Raw genomic sequence first — 8,302 nt, 5'->3', positions numbered from 1 at the left:
CATTGTACAAATCTATTCAGTTTCATAACTAGACTTTCTTCAATCCAGAATACAAGCAAGGTATGTTACGACACCCTTCTGAATTATTTTCTTAGCTACAAAGTTTTATATAACATTAGACAGGTAAACCTATTTCTCACCAATTATAACAACTTCCCCATCATTAAAATTCTTCATAATCGTTACCATACGTTCTTAATTCATGTTAACACGATGTTCCTTCAACCAATCGATACCCAGTATAAGATCAAACTCATCTAGAGAGAGTTCTATAAGATTTTCCAAAAAGAACTTTCCATAGAACTTGATAGGACAAATTTGGTATATATTTTCAATCACTAGGGATTTACTAACAAGAGAGTAAACATAGGACAAGTAGTTGGCTCAATCAGAATGTCTAGATTATTGGCAACATAACTCACAAGATATGAATGGGTAGACCCACCATCAAGAAAAGCAAAATAAAGAACATAATGAACGGTAAAAGCACCTTTAATAAAACTTGGCTCATCGTGATCCTTATGATGTCTCATATCATAAACAATAGCAAGATGTATGGCCTCTTACCTAAAAAAACCTCTACCCCAGGTTAATCACCCATTACTCAAAGAACTCAGTGTATGTTCAAATGAGACAGTTTAACTACGACTATGACCCCTTGAGGTTTGAGAAGATTCTTAAGAATGAGCGTGAGTGTTTAATGTTAGAGAAGGCTGTGGATATTCTCTAAAAAAATGATCAATGGAGCCACACCTAAAACACACTCATAACTTCTTGCGACACTCGCCATCATGTTACCTACTATAATAAATATATGTAGGGATGACATGATGTACAAAAGTAATACCCTTACTCTCTTACCGACCAGAAGAATCAATATATATAGACCCAGAGTCAAATCTCAAAATATCATCTTTCAGATGGTTTATAGGATCAATAGAAGAACTAGAAGGACCCTTAGAACTTGATTGTTTCATTTTACAATTACGTTGATCCCTACTGAGATCTTCCATCTCCTCTGTATTCTCAACTCGATCAACGATCTTAACAAAGTCCCTCTCATGATGAGTAGCTATCCTATTAAAAATCCAAACTCGCAGACCTATCTCAAGCAATTAATATTTGTCTTCCTTGATTGCAATAAGTCCAATATCATACTTACTAATCCGCAGAGACTCTACCTCATAATCTTGAACCAATATATCACTCTTCTTCAGAACCATAAATTCTTGTTTTCTCTCTTTCAGATAATAGCTACCCATGAAACGACTCCAAAAAACATTTTGAAAAAGAAAAACTCATAAGTCAATTGATCACTCGGATTCACTAAATTTCACCAACTAAGGACATCTTTCAGCAGTGAAACAACTTCATGAAGTCTCTGATCCTTAGAATAATTCATATCATTGAGAAGATGCTTGGTATCCTTGATCCAATACACCCCAACTGACGTGAATTCCCAAGTAAACCATCTAAAGTACTCTGTTACAATACGTAACATACTCTATGAAATAGTAACACCAATGTCCTCTAGCTAAATCCTAACAGATCTATGATCCTTAGAATACTTCATATCATCGAGAAGATGCTTGGTATCGTCGATCCAATACACCCCAACATACGTGAATTCCCAAGTAAACCATATAAAGTACTCCGTTACATTACATAACATAGTCTATGAAATAGTAACACCAATGTCCTCTAGCTAAATCCTAACAGATCTCTGAAGTTAATGTAATACTACTCAACCAACAGTAACAACCTCTACATCATCCACATATATGCCTCTAGTGGTAGGAGTATGTTCAATATGCTCAGAAGAATAGGATGTTCAAGTAGGTCCCTCAGATATCTCAACCTCAGGAACTAAAGGATTTCTATCAGTAACGGTCGCCTGGCCTCCATGACCCCGGGCATTACCACCTCAACGAGGTAATATAGAAGGAAGTTGACCTCTACGAGATGGCATACTATCTACTAAATCTGAGATAGAAAGTAAACATAAACTAAAGTCATATCCAATACTAAAGTCTCAAAACATAATATCCATATTTGAAAATGGACAAGACTAAAATCAGTTTACAAAAATGTATAGTCAAAACAAATATCAGAAAATGTTTCTCATTCTAAAAATTTTGTTATGCATGTTAGAAATTATTTTATAGAACAATATAAATTTTACGGGTAATACAATCTAAGAGTTCAACCTTGTCTCTGATACCACTAAGTATAATTCCCTATACTCAACCTAGACGTTAAGACTGAATCTCAAATGCCACAAAAATCTAGATTAATAGAAATCATGAATTTGATATTATAGCATCATCATTAGAAACACAATATAATTCATAGGTAGTATTAAGAGTTCATAATATATATATACACAAACGAGTTAAAAAGTCAAAACTCAATAAAAATATATTATCCCAAAGTTCCACACAAACATATATATAAAATTGATGAAAAAATAAATAAAATAAAGTTTGAAATCATCCACACAATGTCTGAAAAGAAAATGTTCTACAAAACGACCCTCCAAGTACCGATCGAAATCCCAAAAGTCAAAAGGATCTGAAAAGACAAACTCAAAGAGTGAGCTAATAAGCACATTGCATCCTCCAAGTGTAATAAATTTTGTTAACATATATTAAATACTTCATACGGAATATGATGTATACATCAAAACACAAAAAACAAAAATTAACAAACCATTTCAGGAATATTATAATAGAAATTTCACTCAATATTCTATTTCATTGTGAATAACAAGATGGGGATAATGCCCTCCGAATAAGACCCCAAGCAGAATCGGGACGGGAATATAATCACATGTAGAAACAGGATGAGGATATAATATCATATAGAAACAGGACGATGATATAATCTCATGTAGAAATAGGACGGGGATATAATCCCATGCAAAAAAAGATAGGGATATAATCACAAGTAGATGACAGAAATGCATCAATATTCAAATTAATTGTGATGCAAAATTAATTAGAATTTAAATATATTGCATATAAATATAATCAAATTACGAACATGTGTACATATAGCAACAAACAACATTATAGCATAAAATATGAAATGTATTGAGCAAGACAAGGGATACACCTATAGTAGTTAATCGGTGTTAGGTAATCCCTACGCTTCCTATAAACAGTAGTACTAGGTACTATAGCTTAGGAACTTAAAAATAGAACATTATTGTATTAGTAAGGAAATCATTTATCTAAATATAAGTATACTATTAACTCACTAAATAACACTTAAATGTACATTGAGACGAACGTGTGGAATCAAACTGAGTTGAGCGGGACTGGTCAGAATCTATCATAGAGAGATACGAAGAAAAGGATCACGTTCAGAAAATAATACCAAAAAGTGATTCTAAAATCTCACAATTTAATTAACATAATTAAGACTTTAAGTGATAAATGATGCAAAATGTGGGTTTTGGGCCACAATTTGGAAAAACAGATTGTGAAATTAGACTTAGAAAGTCAACAATTAAAATCAATAGTCAATAGTCTGATCCGGGTCAGGGGTTCAATTGAGGTTAAAATCGGTTCAATCAGATCAATCAAAGGGGTCAAATCGATCGATTTAGGTTGGTCTAAAAGGATAACCAGTCTAGTCACCTGAAATAATCCCACATGCATATGGCAACTGTAACACCAAAAATTTGCCCAAATCTGAAAACCTAGAATTTAGGGATTTATTCTTCAAATTCCTAAATCGAACTTGATGAACATATTGCAAAAACAAGAAAAACTGGTGGCTATTTCATAAGAGAAGTAAAGTTTTGAGCCATTTCAAAAACCCTAAGGAATTCAAAGACCGACCTAACAATTTATCCATTTTTCTCTATATCAAAATCCCAACCCATTTTCAATTTCACGAAACCGTACCTTTTGCTATTATTCTTTTTCTTTTTTCTTTCCCTAATGCCATTCTTCTTACTCGTTCTTGCTATTTTTGTCACGCCGAAATTAGGTGGTCAATGAATCGTTCATTTCGTAGTCGCCCTCTCGTCTCGATTGTTGTCGTTTGGTCGATATTTTGCTTAGTAAGGGAAGAACCGAAACCTCATCGTTTCTTATAGCTTCCATAGTTGTTCATTCTCGTTTTCTTGGTCGGCCATATGTTTGGTCGTTCGTTCAAACGGGGTTTACGTGAGGGAGGTCACACCGACCGGTTAAGATCGTGCACCGACTCCGTTGGCCATAGGGACTTCGATAGCCCTTTTTCACTTATTTTTCGACCACTTCAAGTCACAGTTAAGTGACTGTGCATCCCCGACCTTATGATTATTATCGAAAAATTCTTTCAGTGGAAGCCCCTATTTTCTGTTACTGGTAGTCTGTTATATTTTTAATTCACTGTTAAATTATTATTTTGTAATCTGAAATTATTGAATTGGGTTTTTGAAGCGGATTTTATAATTTTTGCAGGAGACTTTGACTCGAAATCGAAATTACCGCCTCAACCACCGCTACCCATGAACATCAAACCAAATGGTATAGCTTATATCGACCGTGAGCTGTAACCGTCAAATTTTAGTTAGTTACGTAGTTTTAGAATAATTTATTTAAGTGAATTATTTGTCGTAGGCACTGATTGGGATTGATCAACTGCTCCAGCTGATCGGGATAAAGAATATTACTTTCCTTAGCTATTGTCAAGGTGTGTATCTGTCCGGTGCAATATTATTTTGTGTTGATTGATTGTTTGTCTGATTGAAAAATTGGTTTGAAACATGATTATTTTGTGGTAGTGTTGTGTTATTAATAATTCGGATAAACATGTTGATTGTAAGTTTGACATCAAGCATGATTGTTCTGTGATATTGTTGCATCTGACGCAATTCGAAAATGTCTGCTATGTGACATATTATTTATCATATTCAAATTATGTTATGCCTTTGGATTATGTGTTTATGCAGCTATTACATTCAGATCATATCAAAATTTGGATAAATGATATTTTAGTATTTGTTATTCGGATATGTGTTATTCGGATCATATAAAGGATATGTGTATCGCTTGCATGTCATGTTGGGATGAATGTAAATTTCGAATTTCGTGGTCTCTGCGTTTGTGGCGAACCCCACTCTTCAAATATAGAGTGATTGTAGTTTAAGTGGTTATGGGGAACCCACTCACTGATGGAGTGTTCGAAGTATCGATGGTTGCATGAGCATTTGCATATCATTTAAGTATATGATTATCATTGTTGATTCGGACTATGAGTAATTTTTTGTTGATTTAGATTATGCTATAACTTGTGTTTGCTTTCACTTTAGAGGCACACTAAACTTAATAGCTTACACCCATATAGTTTTTCCTCTTTAGATATTCATATTTAGGCGACCCGGTACTTGGAGAACTATTTTACTTTTCAGACATTCAATATAAAATTTTATTTCATATTTTTATTCATACCATTACTTTGGAATTATTTTTATTACTTGTATTTGGGACTTGGGACGATATAATTAATTTTGGATTGTTATGCATGTTTTTAAATATTTATTTTTCATATCGGATTTATATTATTATTTTTACTAATAAATTTTGAAGTTTAGATTTGATAAATGTTTTTATATTATTAATATTAAATTTTGAGTTTTGGAAATTGGAAAATGATTTCGTGAGGGACAAGTTTTAACATAACTATCTAGATTCGACCTACTTTCTTCTAGGTCGGGTCTAATGGGTTACAGAAACTCATGGGGCATGTAGATACCCTACGGTGGCCGAAAAAAATATGGAAAATTTCTATAAATTATTTTAAGGCATGAGAGTCACTTACAAACACAGTTTCCTGAAAATATTGACAGAGACAGGGTTTTAATGAAATCCGAAACTTCTCCTCCTCCAAAAAAACTAACATCGATGACGATGATAAAACAAAAACCACTGAACAAATGAGTATGACATGACGAATAGGGTGCTGACGGGTGTACTTTGGCCAACTAAATTTTTATCAAAATCGAACCAATCACGATCGAAAATGAAATTTTTGGGAAAAAAGTAAACGACATTGTAGAAAGTTTGCACGAAATAGAGAAAAGAAAAACACAAAAGGGGATTCAATTTTTAGGTTAACCTTAAATTTGGGTAAATTACAAACAAGGCCTCACATTTTTGCAACCCCTTGCAATAATATTGAATTTTTATAAAAAAACCAATTTAACCCAAAGTCTGGGATACACCAATCTTATAATCTCAAACTATTAAAAATATATTTTTTACTTACAATTTCCTCACATTTTTTCTTTCCTTTTTCTTCAATTTTCTTTAAAAAAATATTTTTACGTTCTAAGATAAAAAATAATCGTTCATTTCATTTTATTTTTTACCAAATCACATTCAATATTTATTCTTTTAATTTTTTAGGCTTAATACAAAAATAAGCGTCTAAACTATATCTCGTATTTACTTGTGGTGTTTAACGTTTTCTCCGTTACTATTTTAAGTGCCTAGGTCTAATTGTCGTTAATATGTTTGATATCCATTAAAATCGTGACACATGTATTTTAGTTTAGTTTATGATATTTTCTTTAAATTCAAATATAAAATTAAAAAAAATATTTTTAATTTTCATTTACTTTAACCATAATTTTTTTCTTAAAATTACAAAAAAGACACCAACTTTATGTAACACTCATAACCCATATATATACTTAATTACGAGCTAAAGATGTCACTTTGACTTTTAATAACATTCTATACTAAAAAACTCATAATTTTTTCTTGAAACGATATTTTGATTTTAAAAAACAAATTTAATTTTTAATTTTTTTAATTAAAGATGTGATTTAAAATCTCGTCTCGAATAATTTGGGATTCCCTTTCTTAAAGTAAATTAAAAAAAAAGTTTTAAGTGTCGCCACCAATATTTGATTAGGGTGTTATTGGGCACCCAAAATGTTGTCATTTAATAAAAATTTAATTAATTTTTTAAATTAGTAAAACAATATTTTAAGGTATGTATAACAAAAAATTGAGTTTGGGAGTCTATTATGCATGAGGAAGGATTAGCAACCCCACAGTGCTATAAATCGATACCTAGTTGATTAATTAATTGTCTTTGTAATTAAATCTACAAGTTCGAGTTTAAATTAATTTAAGATCCTTCAAATAATATAATTTGAATTTTAGAACGAAACATAATAATATTTAATTATTTCCTATCGAGAAGAAACAACCTCTCATACCTTGAGGCAGCTAATTCCTACTCTAATTGAAATAAAGAAAAAGTATAGTTTCATTATAGAGTTCATTATTAATTCGAATTCTTGAATGATGATAAAATAAAACAAATTAAATTAAAAATTACCAATCATTTTAGAAGAAGAAGGATTTGATTTTTAAGACATTGAGATCAAACTTTTGATATGTTCTAACGATCTTTTCTCGAATAAATTAATAAGCAACATTTCTTTTTCTCTCGACCCTAAATTTTAGGCATAGGCAAGTTTTAAGGTTTTACTTGACGGGATAAGCTTTCATTTTAAAATTATCATAAGTATTTTTCTTATACGTTAAGACAACCACTCTACAACGACCTTAAAATGAAAGGGTATTACCCTTAGTCCAATTATTTGATCGGAATCGAGTGATGCTTATGAGTATATCATCCATATTATGCGAAATGATGTTGTGTGATTCATAAATCACTTGTTCGCATGCACATGTATACATAAACGTTTCAACGATTAAACAAACATGCATAACTAATCGAAATAAATATTTACCAACGCAAAAATAACATCTACAAGCTAATTATAACACACATTAAAAAGAAATACAATTATTAAAATAAAAGAACAACATGTTTGGGTAAAAATCAGCAAGTTAAGCAAATACAAGCCATATATATAAAGGTTAAATATTCCAGACCATAGTGTTGCAATAAAATCATGAGCGTGCATAGGACTAAAATAAAAGAATTCAAAAATGGTATGTCGAATGTACAAACAGATAAAAAAACTTAAAATGACTAAGCCCATATACTAAAATAAAATACGCGAAAGATTTGGAGACAAAATCAGAAACTTTAAAATCCTCGATTTTAAGACCAAAATGTAACAACTTGAAAATATGGAGTCCTCGCGTGAGTAATCCCTCCACCGACGCGGGTTGCCCTAACCAAACATTGTCGTTTTGGCGGCGGTATATATATGTTATTTTGGGCAAAACAAATGCCCTAACCCTCATTTGCTCTCATTTTTTTCTCTAAGCACCGCTTGTATCTCTTTGCTCTTTCTCTCTCTTGCACTCTTCTCTTGCCACAT

Source organism: Hibiscus syriacus, unplaced genomic scaffold (genome assembly GCF_006381635.1).
Source record: "Hibiscus syriacus cultivar Baekdansim isolate YM2019G1 unplaced genomic scaffold, ASM638163v2 tig00111338_pilon, whole genome shotgun sequence".
NCBI lineage: Eukaryota > Viridiplantae > Streptophyta > Magnoliopsida > Malvales > Malvaceae > Hibiscus > Hibiscus syriacus.
The sequence above is the reverse complement of the archived record's forward strand: the minus strand, read 5'-3'. Positions refer to the sequence as shown.